We start from the raw sequence: 18,427 nt of genomic DNA, 5'->3' as shown, positions 1-18,427 counted from the left end.
ATTGTCTGTTATTGAAATTACATTTTGTAATTTTCTGAGGATAAATTGTCTATTTCTAAAGCTACAAAATATACGAGTGCTTATATATAGAATAATATATATAACCAGATGGAACTTGAAAAGATTAGGTGGCATTTGGTATGGAAAGAGGCAGATATGGCCATTAGCCAGCAACTGTGTCCAGGCCAGGCTTGTAGGCGCCCTTCTACCAAGCACACCTGCACGGGTGGCGTGAGCTTGGTGTAGCAACTTTCATGACTTAAGGCAAAATTTATTATCAGTTTTCGGTGTGCTATATGTAATGGAATTTTCTATACTGAAAATTTGTAGAAAAAAAAGTGGTTTGGACGTTTATTGGCAGATTGTGGGATTATAGAGAGGTGTGGAGTGTAAACCCAGCTCGGAATATGCTATTCTTATGATAATTTGGTGTCCCTACGAGTTCACATACTACAGTAGATCAGGAGTATGCTGAGGATGGGAGATGATGACTACATGTTGAATTAACACCTTCATTGTAGTAAAGATGTGGATGTGGGGTTACAGTAGTTTCGTGGGAGCCTGATCAGTCCAAGGGTGTCTACCAAGTGTAGGACAAGTGGGAACTTCAAGTTATCCAGCAGACAAGCATTTCCGCACGTATTTGTGTGTCCATGTCTGTTGCTCCATGTTGACCATCCCCGAGTAGGATACTTCAATCTGTGTTACCAAACAGTGATGAATAGAAGCCTTCATTGTTTGTGTTTTCAAGCCAATTCACTGCCATTTTTTGTCGTATCATGGTGATGGAATTGAAGAAGTATAAACAGTCCAGCAGTCCAGGGTGTTGGCTCATTGAGTTAGAATTTTCTTTCTTTTCATTTCTTTTTAGCTTATTTATTTTTATTAATATAATTACTTATCTTTATTTTCAGTTATGTTATCAGAGAATTTGTTCACATTTTTATCATTACTAATACTTTTTTTTGTTTTTTGTTTTTGTTTTATACTTTTGATTTTGGGGACTTTTTGCCCAGTTTTGATGGGATTTGATGAAATCTGTTGCTTGATGTGCCTGGTTTAAGCCAAGAAATTGAGGTAATTTGGTTTGTTTCAATAAAAAAAGCATTTAATATCTTTTGTTTAGCAGCAGCTATTATCTCTCTAAGGAATATCAATTTAGCTTTTATTTGTCCTTCAGCAATTGTACATTGATTCTGAATTGCTTCAAGTCTTGCTGTGTTGTAATTACTGACCTAATGGATATGTATTATTAGTCTCACATGAATCCCATCTTTTTGGCAAGAAATAATAAAAAGACGATCAAAAGTGGATCCTCTTGTGTTCTTGTACTATTATCTTGTCCTCTCGTTTGGTTAAAGCTGCGGCAAAATGTTCGCCTTGTTATTCTGTAAAATTTGTTGCCATATAGATTTTCCCCTTAAAAATTGTTTTGGAGAAAATGTACATACTCTGTTTTGATTTGATCAAAATCACCTTGCTGTAATGGAAGTATTGATAAGTTGTTAATTGGAAAAAGAAATTTAAGTTCTCTAAGGAAAGTAATTATATGAATTGCAATAAATGGAAGCAGTTGCAGTACTATAGTAGCCAAGTTTTATTAGAACAAGGAGCACAAAGGTAATGTTTCATATTAAACACATACTTTTAAGCACCCAAAACACAGCTGTAAGAAGTGTGCAAATGTGTTTACATGATGCACCTGACATAATTCCCATGAAGCACCTTACATACAAGACATCCATCATGCCACTCGCCATGCATGCACATATCACACATCATGTTTAACAGACGCAGACATACGTACACAAACATGCACAAATAATGCCTTCCATTATGCTGTTGGAGCATGTGCAAATGCAACATCAGTATGCATACATACAAAAATGCACTTCCACTCCCACATATAAAAAAGAAAAAAAGAAAAAAAAAAAAAGAAAAAAAAAAGAAAAAGAAAAAAAAAATACATGCACTCGCACTTGCTGTGGCACACAGTTGCAATCATACACACACACACTCAGATACACTCTTTACCTATGTATAATGCCAATTTACACACTATTTTTACTATTTTCTTTGGTAGTTGCAGATCCTTGCTAATTTTTCAACTTGTAGCTCATGGTGGGCACACTGGATGACACCCTTTAGACGAGGGTGGAAACAGACTCAACAGGGTGTGTGGATTGTGATACCACTATTTTTTCACTTTTTTTAATTATTATTATCATTTTTTATCTACAGAGGTCAAACATTGACACATATGAGTGGTCTTCTTCACAGAAGAGGTTGTTGGAAGTTATGTACCAAACAACAATTGGTGCTCTGTTTGTCAGTCAGGACTTGGCAATACATAGGCTTTGATTGTAGTAGCTGGTTTTGATTACCCTACAGATGCTTCTGATTTCTGGTTTTATAGGTAAAGAGTGACTGACAAGAAAGATCAGTAAGAGGAAATGTGAGCAAACACCAACTGTCACTCCATGATCAGTTTACCAAAAATCTTGCAAGTCTGTAGTCATTGTGAGGGCTATTAAAAGACTTGGAAATGCCACTGATAAATGAATTAAACAGATCAAAGAAAAAAATAAAAGTAAAATTGAAATCTTGTGGGTTCGATTTTCCTTCAAATACAAAATGAATTATTACTTCATGTGATGTTATTAATGCTTATAAAGTGCATGTGAAATATGTTTAATAATAGCTATTTTGGATTTCTTTATGCAGTAAAAATGAAATAAAATGAAAATAATTCTGTAAACAACTTTTACATTACTGAAAAATAACAAGACTCCTTAAATAAAGCAGAATGTCTCTTTACATCTAGTTCTATATGTCTTGTCCATATTTAATGAAGCTGAAAGTATAGGTGATATTTACTGAAATAGATGCATATCATGAGATGGTTAACAAGGAAGACAGGGATTACTTATAAAAGAATTTGCAATGTCCTGTATTGACTAGTTTTAAATATACCACACTAGTAGCAAAATATACAATCAAGGCCAAAGAAAACTACAGTTTTTAAAAGTTTTTTCAGGCGATAAAGTAATACTGGTGTTTAGTTCAACTTTGTATTCCTTCAGGTTAGTACTAAATGTAGAAACATCAATTTTCTCACTCTATTTACTATACTCTTTCACTGACAGTATTGCAAAGAAAACTAACCACAGATTATGAAGGAGAAAATCCAGTCATTAGGAAACTAGGATAAAAAAAAGCAAATGAAACAATGACTTATTTCTATTGATTACATCTTTATCCCTCCCTAGCAATATCCTCGACTAAACAGCTTGCAGTATCCAATATTTTATACTGGTTTAACTCAAAAATATAGGAGACTAAATTATTCATGCATATTAGTCATAGAAGAGATATTCTTATGAAGAGGGTAAGCAACGAATAAGCGAGGACTGCATCTTCTAAAATTCAAATGTAATAATTAAGGATGGTTTTGTGTGAATTAGATTGGCATATATTAGAGGTAACAACAATATACTGACTTTTTTCTTTTAATTTTCTTATTATTTGGGTAGAGGTACCAATTATCAGTGCACAAAAAATGGGGTGTAATTTATGCGTTACTCCTAGTAATTCACATCACAGACTGAAATGCTCATGTTTATTATGTTTGCAAATGGCTCTTGTTCTGTGACAAATACAGATGGAAGGAATTCATGATTTTTAGAGGCATATTCTTTGCAGATATTCAAGTGTTTTCCCAAATATCAAAAACGACGCTTGATCTAATCTGTAGTAATTGTTTTCCTTTGTATTCAAAAAGTAAAATATAAAAGCTTCTTTTAAAATATATTGAAAAAGTTCTTGTTTTTTGGTTTTGGAAATAGTTAAACTAAAACATGTATTGTCATGCAGCACTATCAGCACTGCTACTTAAATATTTTGTTGCCACTCTTAGCCATAAATCGTAATTGATGACCAAACAAGCCACCCAGAAGAAAATGCCTGTATCTGTCAACATGAACAAATAATTATAGCCAGGTTCTGTTGGGTTAGGAAAAAAATATTAATTTGCCCATAATTGCTTTTTAAAGAAAAGACTGATACATCACCTACATTTGTATACTTTGCCTTTATTAATGTTGAAGGATTTACTTTTACCTATTTTTTCCTGGATGTGTTGATTTTCTTGACCTTGACTCAGACCAGGAATTTGTAGCAGTGCTGTAGAGCAGTGATTCAGTGATTCCAAATCAAGCTTGGACCATTGTAAGACAGACCATGGCAACCGATAGGTCTTTGCTAATCAGCTTCATCAAATGATGTAGCAATTACATTTTTCTTACATAAATACCTAGTAGTAAATCTACACATTACATCTGACACTCCTGACTATAGTTCTTTTCCTGCACTACATAACCCATCTTTTGACCCTGACATTATCGCTACATTGGCATACTTGATAATCAGGGTTACATATCCTCTACACAAAGAAGCTCTTGGCTGTACATCCTCTCCACTTACCAGCCATGATTGCATACTGCCAGCTGCTAAATCTAACAGCTCCAGCTACACACTTCACACTCCTGGTTGCATGTCACCTTGTAAGAAAGGATTACTTCAATCTAAGTAATTGCTTAAATACTTATGCTAAGTTCAAACAGTTTACAATTGCAATGCCGTTTGTACTGTAGAAATTTATGTAGTTCATGCTAAATGAAACATGCATGGCAACCTCTGACAAGATTATAAAATAGCCTGGACACAGAGTATTAAAGAAAATATATTGATAGTACTTTTAAAGTAGAATGATTTTCAGTGGGATATTTTGATTTTATTGAATGAATTTGAAAAAAAGAAAGGAAGGAAAGAAAGAAAGAATAAAAACACTGGTCATAGTGCCTGATCATGTGCCAATAAATATGCACTCCCTTCCCACTTTTCCATATGCCTAATACCAACTTCGATCTTGAAGCTTTCCCCAGGCACCCATACCAAAATGAATTACTGTTTCCCTCTAGAAATCTTACTTTTATGTAAAGATTCCTGAAAATATACCTTTTTTGTTATTAATTTCACTCTTGTATGGTAGTTGTATCTAAAACCATTTTTGCATTTTTATAAGAACATTACATAAATGTTAAGGGTGATAATAACGCCAGGTTTATTATTTTCACGTGTTTTCTTTTTGATATGAAAGCTTTTAATATCAGTTGAATACCAACTGAAACACTGCATCTAAATTGGTATCTCTACCCTATAAAGATATGAAAATAATATGCAATACTTTCTGTTCTAACATGGAATGTACTTGTAAGTATTCGTTTAATCATTTTAGCTTTTGATTTTCTGGATAATGGTCACCAATTCTCTACTTTAACTTCAACTTTCGATACTCTTAAAAATTCTTCATAGCAAAATCACTGTTTAGTAGATTAGTTTACCTTCCAGAAAGATTTATTAATTCACTCAATATATGTATTTACTTATCTTAGACTTTATTATCATTATTATTACTACAACTTTACTAACAACAAATATGCTGCAGTGTTTTCCATCAATTTAGAAATATAATTATGGCATATGACACAGATAGTTTCCATTTATTTTTCAATATTATAAGAAGCATATTTTCTTTTCATTTCTGCCTTCTATGTGTATATATTTTTTGTTTTTCTATTTCCAGAAAGGTTAATACTCACTTAAGGTCCATTTCTTAGTCTCTTGGTAGCCCTCAGTAACTTGGTGTTATTTAAAATGAGCAATCTTGTACTCACTGCCATTTCATTAAAACTGTGCTGTTTCCTTAGAACATTTCCCTTTATAAACTTAGGATCATCGACTGTTTCATACATTGAAATCTCTGTGTATCTAGATTAACTTTCCTACCATTCCCAGTGCCCTTCCTTTATTAATGTTTTGTCTCTCCTTAAAGGTTGTAACCATGCTGAGGGAGTGTCTTTGTTACTCTCTACTTAAAACTTTGAAAACAGGCAAGACTGTACATCTTTTAGTAATTTTTACAGTATGTTAAGACTTTACAGTTGCATAAACTAAGATTTTACTTTTAAGAACTAAGGAATGTATAACTTTGTATGTTTATAAATCATAATAAAATGCCTATTTTCATACAAATGTTGTCAGATATTTTCTTGTCAGGTGGATAAATATCACAGACAGAAGGCATTGGCACTGGGAATAGGTAAGAGATCTAGTGAATGAGTTTATATTTTATTTCATTTATGAAGTTCAAATATTTCCTTTCAGTATAAAATTTTGTCCTTAATAATGCCAAAATGCCATGGAAATTACCATTTAATTTGCTTGATTTTTTTTCATAGCTAACCAAAAATGTTTGAAATCTTTCACTTTAGCCTATTAAATGTAACAGCTTTTGTAATGCCTTGGAAAATATTATTTCAACCATGAAAAATTTGAAGAATATTTGCTTCTTATTCCTGTTCAAACTGCCTCATATTGCAAATGTTTGAGAAGACAATGAAGATAAACAGACTACTTTCACATGCATTGTTAATTAAGAACACATTCTTTTGCTTCTCAAGAGCTTGATCTTCACCCATGAAGTGAAATCAGAAATTATATTGCTTTCTTCAGCAACCTGTGCATATTCTACACTAACATCTTTCTACATACATGGTTTAGTACAGTCACTACTATAATCCAGTGCCAATGTAGTCATCATCAAACATCATGTGCTGAAGTTTCTTTCTTCTTTATTTATGGGCTTCGTTTTATAACGGTGCACCATATTCACTTTCTCCTGTATCAAGGAGATTTTGTTCAGTCTTTTGTTGTGTGAAGTGTCTAACTAAAACAGTCGTGTTCTCATTAATCTTACTTTAGTACAAAACGTTGATTAATCACTATCCCAATTGTGTTTATCATATATTGTACATTCCAATGCTTTATGTAAATTTAAATAAGGCATTATAAACCTTCCCTTATTTATAAAATTCACATTATAGATTAACAACCTAATCACCCCTCCAAAATATTACTATATAGTTTGTCAGCACTCATACTTTCCATTTGCACAGATGAAACTGCTATCATCACAGTTTACTATATAGGAAAGAAGAAAAGAAAGAAAAGGGGAGAAAATATAATTAAGAATCTGGATTGGTCTTTGTACAAATCAGTTTTCTGCATGCCAACAGAAACCCAGAGAATGACTTTTATCCTGACATGGATACAGTATTATTCTTGTAAACATATTTTATAGTTTCCAGTAATGCAAATACATCTGTTCAGCATTATCACACGTGTCCCCTTCCTTTACTTTTATTAGATAAAGTAATTATTACAAGGAATAAAAATAGATCCATACTCCTAAGTATCACAAGGAATCTAGTAAGAACCAAGAAATATTTAAAGATGGATTAACAAAAAAATATTTATATGACATTTTTACAAGCTTACTCATATTCATTGCCCTTATTTATTTTTATAGCCTCTATACTATGAGAGTTTTTTTTATGGTAAGTCTTCTTGTTGGCTATCAAAGTCATCACATTTAATTTTTTCATGATTGTGATTTCATTTTAGTGCAATAAATTGCATACTACTTATTCACAGCATGATTTGTTTATGTTAATTAGAGCTAAACTTTTTTTAAATGTTGTGATACACTGTCCACAGACAAAAAATATTTACCCCTTGAGAAGCTGTACATGAAACTTTTGAGATACACAAAATAAAATTGTGATAAAAAACATCTCAACATATAAGATAAAACAAATCAAATACTCCTAATCAACTTAATGTAACATTAATTACAAAAATATGATGTATCAAGCTTCACAGAAAATTTAGGTCAACAGTATGATTAGGCTTCTGAAAATGATTTGCCACATTTTTTTTCTTCAATAATTGGCTTCAAGAACAAAGAAAATGTAAATTGGAAATTAACGTTTGAATGCAATGTCTGTGTAATCTAGGACAGATAACAGATCTTCCAGAAAAGAAGATATCAGTATCCTCATTGAAAGTATATTAGCATTAATATTTCTCTCAATTGAAAGTTTTATGGTATTCTGTATATCATCAATCCATTGACTGAATTTTAAACTTCATCCTCAAGCACATGTAAATATCTATAAAACTTTAATAACTTTAACAAATTATTTTGTCACGTAAAAAATGAGATACAACTGGTAAATTATTGTTGACTTCTTCCATGTAATATATTACAGATCCCTTCACATGAGAAACTTACAAAGCTAAATATATTCTTGTTTGTATAAGTATGTAAAAACTGCAGAAATGAAACATTGTACTTGAAAATTAATTCCATAAAACACAAAACACCATAGAGTGGGTAATTTCAGTTACATCATGTTTTGTCTTTACAATATGCTTAAATTAATTCATTAAAACAATAATGCTCAGTGATAAAATTTCTAATATCATTGTTTATCAACATAACTCCTTTACACCAATGGAAAATAATCAATAATACTACAATATATATTAGTTTATAAAATGTTTTTAAGACTTTCCCCTCTTCATGCTTTGCATTATGGCTGGTTACTGGGAGGTTGTACTAATAGGCAATATGATTACCATTAGAAAATCATACCGCTATTCTAAAAATGAGCAATACACTTCTTTACACTCTGGTTCAATCTCCATACATGGTTTGTAAATAGGGGCTTTGTCTTCCTGAATTCCATCTGACTACTGATATTCTTTAGATGGACAGACATGTAACCTAGTCCTTTCATTAGTTGTTTATTTTCCATGTCATCATTGTGATTTATCCTACAAATAAGACTTGAAAATATAAGATGCCCCAAGGCCAATACAATCATTTGGGTAACCTTCACGGCTGTATACTTAAAAGAAAATGTGGACTATATAAATAGCCTTTACACCACATCGGTATGCTAAAACACTGTTGCGATTCCGCATGTGCCATACATAAATGTTGGAATTACACTCGTGTGACCTAACATTTTCCATGGCTGGTAAAGGTTCCACAATTGGAACAAAATTATGACAAAGGCAATTCACAAATTGTAAATATAAATACAAAGGAAAATCCATAGTATATCTCATTTTATATGACAAATCAAACAGGGATTAATCATCAAAATCAGCAGAAATTGTGTATGCACTTAGCAACTTTCATATTGCTTTTTCCTTCATCTGTTGACTTTGGCTTTAAACTCCTTACTTTGATTATTTGGAAATAATTTTATAAATCTATACTAAACACAACTGAAATAATACATGAGTTTGCAATTTCATATTCAATGATGCATATATAATAGTAAAATCGCTCTTATTTTATATGAATTATACAATAATCTTCAGATCACACAAACACTTGGTACACAGGATACGAATCTATCTAGATACTACCCCTTTCAAATGGCTCATATAGCATTTTTGGTGGCCTTCAGATGCTCAGAGCAGGTGTACATAATAAAGTCAAATCTGTTTCATTTTAAAAATATTACCCATCCCTAAATAAATGGAGGATAGAGTCATACCAGTGTTGCACTGGGTTTCATTGTCAATGGAAGTAACGGTTTAACTCAGTACATTCTACAAGAAATAAAAGAATTATACCCGTTGTTGCTGGGGGGGGGGGGTCTTAGGAGACGGACCCCAAATTTTGGGAACCTCCCTTACCTTGGACCTCATTACTCATCAACCAAGTCTGTATAGGTCTTCTCCAACCCCATTCTGTCTACTTCATGAGATGTAAAGGCCGTGCTGATAGAATAAAAGGTTGGCTTTGGGCCATTCCTGAATGGCTTCAGGGAGCCATGGGCACAGTATTTTCTTTAGTGATCTATGCCTAACCCCACATAAGGGCCCTGAGGGGTGAATAATTTTAATTCCCCACATAATCAAAGTTTACCATGACCAGTAATGATTTTGTACTTTTGTTAGGGGCATAGAGGTTTACCCCTTTATCAACGGGATAGATCCAACTCGGCCCTTCCAGAGGGCCAACTCGCCCCACTTTCTAGCCTTTTCCCAGCAAAGTAAATTACCCATAGTGTGAAGCCTTGGTTTTTGGTTTGGTTTGGTTAGGTTGGCTGTGTTGGGTTGGTTAGGTTAGGTTTGGTTTGTAGGGTTAGGTTGGTTAGGATGGTCAAGTTGAGTTAGGTTAGGTTAGGTTCAGATAGGTTATGTTATGCCTAAAATATTCCGGTGGTGTCCACTGGTCATTTATTCACCTCTTATTGGGTCCGGTATAGTCTGATATGGTTCGATAGGTTCCGGTATACATACCGGTATTGTATAAAATAAGGCTCACTGTAAAAAGTGGGATGAGTTAGTAAAAGGGTTGGGCGAGTTGGACTATATCCTTTATCAACTAACCGCAATGACATTAACTTTTTTGATACACTGACCCTTGGCTCTCCTTTGATCACTACTCCACTCCATCTCCTCATCCTCCACAGCCTTTTTCATTTTCCTCCCTCATTATTATTCTCCCTCCTCCTTCTGTCCTCACCCTTCATTTACTTCCACATCAACAGATCTTTTGAGTACTATTTTTAGCCCAGCTCTGTGGGATCGATTTTTTGCGATTCCCCACAGCCCCTTACTCTGATAATACCCTCCTATTCCAACAATGTCTCCAGAAACAAATATGCTAAGTTTACTTCCACAGCCATTCCTAACGTTCACGTCTGGTCAGTTACACCTTAGTTCCAAGCTCCTGTGTTATCTACCCTGGCAGACCTCATTCTTCCCTAATACTTATCCTGGAAGTGTTTCCATCTCCTCAGCTTACTGTTGTCTACGACAAGGAAAACGACCTACTTACCTGCATAGTTGACTATGATGCAGTGTCAGTACAGTGCTATACAATTCTCACCACTGGTGGGTGAAAGTTCTACACCAATATTGCCCAAATTACCTTCTGTAGAGATGACATCTCCCACAAGTTTATATTGGTGGAGAGTCCTGCATTATCCGATCATATCAACCCCTCCCCCGTCAGTCAGAAATGTTTGCGTTTTGGCCACCAAAACGGCCTGACAGGAAACAATCCACCGAGGTTTTTCTTTTCGCCGTGGATATTGTTCCTGCACCGGATTTTATAACATTTTGGCTATTCGTCGGGCATTCACTCGCGTTTGCGCACTGTCAATAATTCTGTCTTGGTCATTTCATGCAATATTCATAGTCGGATCGAGACTCTGCTGGGATATTTTTCCGGCGTTTTTTGTCAGAAGCCTGCACTAGAGAGCTATTTTTCCGGCAGGGGCGCATATCATCAAAATTTTTAATCATTCTTAGGACCGAGTGGACATACATGCTAAGTTTGCTACAGTTTAACATTTCTGTGATTTTCATCCCTATTCTGTAATTTCATCGTGCCTGTAAACGATAGGACCGCACCCGTCAGAGACGAAGTCCCCGACTCCCGCCAACAAGGTTGGGGGATCCCATGGGGAATCGGGGGTTGGGGGGTGGGGTGATTTCGTTCATGGCATGCATTTCAAAAAGCAAAAGAATGTGGGAAATTGGAAATCCGAGTCAAGGATAGCATTTCAGATGATAAAGAAAGTGAAAAATGTTGGAACCCGAGAGAAGATTCGGCCACGGATGATTCGACATGGTGATGCGCGAACGAACGAGCAAGTGAACCGCATCTTGAACGCACGAACTACCAGTAGGATTGCCGTATGAACCAAAAATCCCTCCTAACGCGGGGGCTATGCCCCCGCACCCCCTCCCGATTGCCGTATTTCCCTATCGGAGGCTTCGCCCCCGGACCCCTTCCCAATTGTCGTATTTCCCGATGCAGGCAAACACTTAGTAGAAGTACTTCAACTCTGCTTTTACTTTCTTATCCGGTGTACGCTTCAAAGCTGCAGCAACAGTCCTTGAATCTTGGAAATAAAACTGTGTGAAAGTGCTCTCTTGAAATTTGGTCAAGCTGTCCTTCACATCAGCAAAACTTTGAGGTAATCCATAATCGATGATCGACCCTTAGCCTTGAACAATGAACACAAAAACAGCGCCAAAGTTTGTATGCAAGGCTAATGCGCGAGTGTGTTTGCGCGCAAATAGTGCGCATGTATGCCGGACGAATAGCCAAACTGTTATAAAGTCCGGTGCCGGAACAATATCCACGGCGTTTTCTCTTTTACCCTCTACTCCCTCCCCCTTCCTCCCATCATGTTTCTATATATCTCCCAGTATCTCTTCCTACTCCTTACGTTCCCTTTTCTGCCCCCCTCACTCCCAGTCAAATTCTCCAGACAATCCAATCTCTTACGTCCCCGGTACATGCCCCTCTTCTTCCTCGTTCTACTCATCGCATCAGACAATTTAAACGTATATCCCCTCTGTTCCTCAAACGTGTCCCCTGCTCTCCCCCTCATAACCTCCCCAACCAACTCCATTTCAAAAACTCTAATCATGATCCAAAATAACATACATATCCCTCACCCACCCTCCAATCTCTGTTCCCATTCCCTCTACACCTCAAGTGACTGCCGACATCGATCCTCCTCCAACTCCTGTTTCCCCAACACCTATTCCTTCCAATCCCAACACCCCCACCGATCTGCATCGCCCCCTTCCACTCCTTCATGGATGCATATGTGACTGCATTTTGACACAATACTCTTCCCTGGATCCTTCCTCTCCTGACAGTTCTCCTGATAATGTTCTTAGATTTATTTGCCCTGAACCACCCCTCCTCTTCCCCTTTTGCTAATCCCAGCCATATCCCTTGGGCATCCTTGCACAATCCCACTTTTCCCTTCCACAACTTAAATCTAATTACCCTTTTGCTAATACCTTAACCCAGTTACTCAACCTATCTACCCTAACCCTGCTTTACCCCTTTCAATACCATACTCTCCTAAACCGACATGTGGCACATTTAATTATCAACTAACATCTTTACCCTTTTCATTACTACACCTTTCTATAGTGTTATATGATCTATGGTATCTAGCACCTTTATCTTGCTTTATAACCATTAGCCATTAACCATACATGGATATGTTATGACTATGAAGATAAATGTTTAGATAAACTGGAAATTCATTCAAATGCTACTTGTTGCGACATGTGGCAATCGTAATTTGCGGCTTGGAAATGGCCAAAATGATTAGTTAAAATGGATTGCTCACTGAAAGTTTAAACTGCATGCAGCCATATGTATTTTTATCAACACAAATATTTTTGCATTTTAAATAATATGCTAGAAAGAATTTAGTAATTCGGAGCTGCCTTCATTTGCCTTTAAGCTCACCGTAAATAAATTAATATTCAGGAGTAGACAGTCATAAAGGCAAAAATGAAAATTCTTTGTAATTAAAGCCATGCTTTATACAAAAATGGAAAATAATTTTATTTAGTTTCACAAAGTTGGAATATTTCGGGCACTCCTCTGCGACAGTACGTCTTATTAGAAAACTTACGTTTCTTACATAAAAAAATAATGTGATATCTAAGGTATATGCCATGATATTGGTATATTTGTCATGCAGTTTCTGTATGCAATTGATCATAAACGAAACTGATTTAAACGAAATAGATTCGTAAGTGCCACTTACTACCTACAGTGTTTCCTTATATAACACTGCAATACTAGCCAATCATAAACCACATTCGCATCAAACGCGGGTTTTAAAAATCCATAGCAAACCATTTTACAACTTACCGTACTTATATCATGTCAATTTTAGCAAAATAAACCTGCATGACAGTAGATACAACCAGCCGACTTTTCCCGTGAGTTTTTATCTATTTTATCACACCAATTTGGGGCGGTAAGAAATAGCCACCCTAGCGCATCACCAGGAGCCTTTTCGAATACATGTGCCTCAATGGATATGTCCACCACTTACTCTAGGATACGACAAGACAAGATTTGACTCGCCATTAAACTTTTAGACCCAATGCAAGGCGCCCATCATTGATCGGTAGAATAGGCACATTAAACCGTCGGTCATGTAAAAATATATAAATAAAGAATAATGAATCAACAAAATATGTTGAAGAATGGTTTTACCTGGCCACTGACGACACTGTTGATGATAGTAATTGATGATGATTATGTAATATTGGTATCAACAACAAAAGTAATAACAACAACAGTAATGCTACAAATAATGATGAAACGAATAGTAAAAATGATGCAAATGTTGATAAACTAATGATAATGATCATAATAAATGTAATCGTAATAGTAATCAAAACTATTATAATAATCGTAATAAACATAACCGTAAATATCATAATGGTAATAATAATCATAATCATCTTAATAATGTTAATAATAATAATAACCACAATAATAATGATAATAACGATTGCTAATGATAATATTATCGTTATTGTTAATATTATTATTAACATCACATTATAATTCTTACAATGAAAATGATTATCGAAATTTGCATTTGTCCATTTCATTCATTGTATAGATTTCACAAACACAAAGGCAATGTTTTCGATTTTTTCATTTAAATTTTTATTTTACCTCATATTCATGGAAAGTGATGTTCCATTTTGCTGGGCAATTGAACCCAGTCAAAAACGTTTTTCGAAACCATGCATTAAATATATGGATCCATAGGCGTTTTTTCCATGGGTTACGGGAAACGCGACACCTCTTGCGCGACAGGAATCGAGCAGACGGTTAACTTTAACAGAGTTGCCAGATGCATTCCCCCTTCTTCGGATATTTCATGCATATTCATACTTATATTGGATATCTATAACACCGCACTACCCACCATAAGATATCAAAAGCTATCTTGGATATCATATTCCAAAATACTGTGTACCTGTCAGAAAATAACCAACACAGTAAAATGGGAAGCCGTCAACCGCGATCATTCCCATTACGTCACAGAAATGGGAAGGAGCTTAGAGGCCTGTCTCGCCTCCGATCACGAGACAGCTTTTGGTGTCGCGTCGCGTCTCGCGAAACCATAATTGCCACCGGAGAAGGCCTCAAAAGCAATTTGTAAAAAAATAAGAAAGTACAGCATAATCTGATCATAAAAATCATTAGGAGACAGAAAAGACCATCTAAAATTGAGATTTCGCATCAACACATTGATGAGCCATTTCAGTAATTTAAAGAGGAATATGAGGCATCTTTTCCTGCGGTTACAGGAAACGCGACAGGAATCGAGCAAGCTGTAAACATTTATCAAGTTGCCAGATACATTCCTCCTACTTCGGATATTTCATGCATATACGTACATATATTGGATATCTATAACAACGCACTACCATCCATGAGATATCAAGTCATCTTGGATATTCCAAAATACTGTGTATCTGTCGGAAAAACAACCAGTACAGTAAAATATCAAGCTGTCAACTGTGGCCATTCCCATTACGTCACAGAAATGGGCGGAGCTTAGAGACCTGTCTCGCCTCCGATCACGACAGCTTTTGGTGTCGTGTCGCGTCGCGAGACACCCTAATTGCCACTGGAAGAGATGTCTATGGTAGGGATTTTTTTTCCAAGGATTTTTTCCTTGACATTCAAAATCATGTATGAAAAATGTATACAAATCTGTTGATTATTCTTAAAATATATGTATTTCTATTCAAATTATTAAACTGGTTACAAACCCAAGGTAAATATAAGACAGGTAGCCACTTCTATTTAGCATATTTAACTCAAAAAGGATAATAGCTATTAATAATAACGAAATAGCTGTTAGAATACTCTAGGGGGGGGGGCCCCCTAGAGTATTCTAACAGCTATTTCGTTCTCATAAAAAAGTGATTATTTTTGTTTACTTCTGGTAATAATATCAGTAAATCATAAAAAATAATGATATAACTAGCTATATCTGATATCTCATGGTGTAACCTTATTGGCTAAATGCAGTGACATTAAATCCGCCACTTTTTCACTCAACTTAATGCGCCTGAAATTTTATAACTAGCTATATCTGATATCTCATGGTGTAACCTTATTGGCGAATATTGACATTAAATCCGCCACTTTTTCACTCAATGCGCCTGAAATTTTATAGTAAGTGTTCTTTACAGTATATTTTCTTTTAAAATAATTTAGTAAGGACGTTAGTTAAAATAATTCAATGAAAAAAAAAGCAAAAAAGCAGGGCTTATATCAGCAACTGTCAACTTGAGTGTTACTGCTTATCTTAAAGTACCTTAGGAAACCCATGACTTCTGCTATACACATTGTGCTTGGAGCAAGGAAAATTCCTTGTACTAAGCAATATAGGCCTAAATATATTGTGTGACTCTGGGAATTGCTGAAATTGTCATTTAGCATCGATTCACTACATACATATTTAATTACTGTGGCACAATTTACTATTGTATATGCAATGTTCTGTCTTGCTGGACAACTAAACCTAGTCAAACACGTAATGACTACGGTTAAACTGCGCTCTTCCCCTACAAATAACACTGTCCATGCCTCTGACACTGTGTAATGTGGTACTCTCCCATCTTGAGTTCGGTGGTCTAAGGATTTGTGGCGTCCTTGCTGTTTAGCTAACTAACCACAGTGCAAAATAAAAACCAATACTTCTCTCTACTGGCGTTTGTATGAAGTAGCTACAAAAAACAATATTTGGGAATACTCTTACTTTGTATCAGTTCGGCGGTTCTCCTAACCTTTTATTCGACTTTAATTTCAATAGATATCTCAATAAACCTACTTTACTTTAGTTTCTTATGCTGCATATTTTTTTGGCTTAACTTTGGTGATTACCTGATAGCTCATCCGCGATATGTAAGATTTTACAGTACAGATAATCACTTACATTAATTACTTCATAATCAATGTTTAGACAAATTACGTTAACTTAAAGTGGCTTCAGAAGGATTTTGGTGAAGATAATGATAATAATAACAGCGTTAATAATGATTATGATAACAATAGCAACAGAAAATAATAACATTAACTAATCCATTAATTTCACAGATGAGCACATAGGGCACATGTACAGACGAGAAATGTATTTTCATGCAGACTCCCAAGATTCAATCTGAGTCGCCAATGCGTCATTTATAATTATTTACTGCTACATCTGCAGGTCTCGATGACGCCGAGAAATTTTAAAGAGATGTAACCTCCAATTCATTTTGAAACGAGCTTACATCGTATAATGGAAATTTACAGCTTATCTAAAGCTATTGGAATATGAAGATAGATTGTTTATAAAGAACCAATAATTACTTAAGGCCAACAAAGAATCACGTGAAAGTAGCGATAACAAAGTCAGTAATACCAGAATCACTATACTTAAGGCATCTTTTCCAGAAGTTACTGGAAATGCGACGCCTCTTGCGCGACAGGAATCGAACAGACGGTTAACTTTAATCGAATTGCCAGATGCATTCCTCCTACTTCGGATATTTCATACATATTCGTACTTATATTGGATATCTATAACACTACACTACCCATCATAAGATATAAAATGCCATCTTGGATATCATATTCCAAAATACTGTGTACGAGTCGGAAAATAACCAGTACAGTAAAAGAGCAAGCTGTCAACCCAAATCATTCCTATTACGTCACAGGGCGGAGCTTAGAGGCCTGTCTCGCCTCGCGTCTCGCGACACCCTAGTTGCCACCGGAAAAGATGCCTTTAGTTTTCTTGAAATTTATTTTCGCTACTGTTGAAATACTATCCGCAGACTTAATATAAACCAAAAAAATTACAACTAATGTAAGGAGGCCTACATGTTTTAATACTATTCGATTTAAATTCCATAGCTCTTTAAAAAGAATCGTGTGAAGTGAAAAAGAAATGCAAGGTTTACAAATGCACTGTATAGTGTCAAATACATCTTAGGTGTATTAGCCAAATTTTACTCCTAACACCGAAGTCATTTATTTGTGCATGGAATTGGGATTCGTTGACTTCTAAGAAAAAAAATTCCACACACACACACACACAATGTGGTTTTCTATAACTTAAAATGTTATTCTCGAGAGAATTTCATTTTTTTTCACAATTCAGGCTTTTGTTTATTAGTCCCTAAAATCTTACCATTTGAATTATATTTTATTTTTTATTTTTATTATTATTTAAAATCTTAATACTTTGCAAATCTACGTATCCATGTCAAGATATCTCCATGTACTGACAATAAAATAAATAATACATGGGAATTTGATTTTCTTAAGAATTTTATTTAATATATTGCGCATACTGACGTGTTTAGATTATTCTCTTATAAATGACATAGTTATAGAATTCGTCCACAGATGAGACCGGTTCTCTTGCTGTACAATGGGTAAAACAATAGAGTTGAATTCATAAAAAAAAAACCTGAAAAGCGTGACTTCAAAAGACAGGTGGAAGAACTCGAGGTAAAGATAGCAAGCGCAGGCAAGTGTTTATAAATTCTACGATTCTATATCGCCGCTGACTAGCGGCCTTCGAAACCACGGGTAAAAACTACACACCGGCGCATATTATACAGACAGTCCATCTATGCCAGTATAATG

The 18,427-nt window shown here is 35.2% G+C and overlaps 1 protein-coding gene across 1 annotated transcript in view; it reads left to right on the top strand.

Annotated features, from left to right (window-relative positions):
* The window catches only part of Pur-alpha (Purine-rich binding protein-alpha), a 111,031-nt gene extending 108,429 nt beyond the window's left edge, over positions 1 to 2,602 (top strand). Inside the window, exon 6 of the mRNA XM_070120992.1 lies at positions 1 to 2,602. This exon is cut by the window's left edge and continues 2,809 nt beyond it. The gene's annotated coding sequence lies outside the window, so the exon portion shown is untranslated.
* The last annotated feature ends 15,825 nt before the right edge of the window (positions 2,603 to 18,427 follow it).

The sequence above is a fragment of the Penaeus vannamei genome, chromosome 4, assembly GCF_042767895.1.
Source record: "Penaeus vannamei isolate JL-2024 chromosome 4, ASM4276789v1, whole genome shotgun sequence".
Lineage (NCBI taxonomy): Eukaryota > Metazoa > Arthropoda > Malacostraca > Decapoda > Penaeidae > Penaeus > Penaeus vannamei.
The sequence above is the reverse complement of the archived record's forward strand: the minus strand, read 5'-3'. Positions and strand labels throughout refer to the sequence as shown.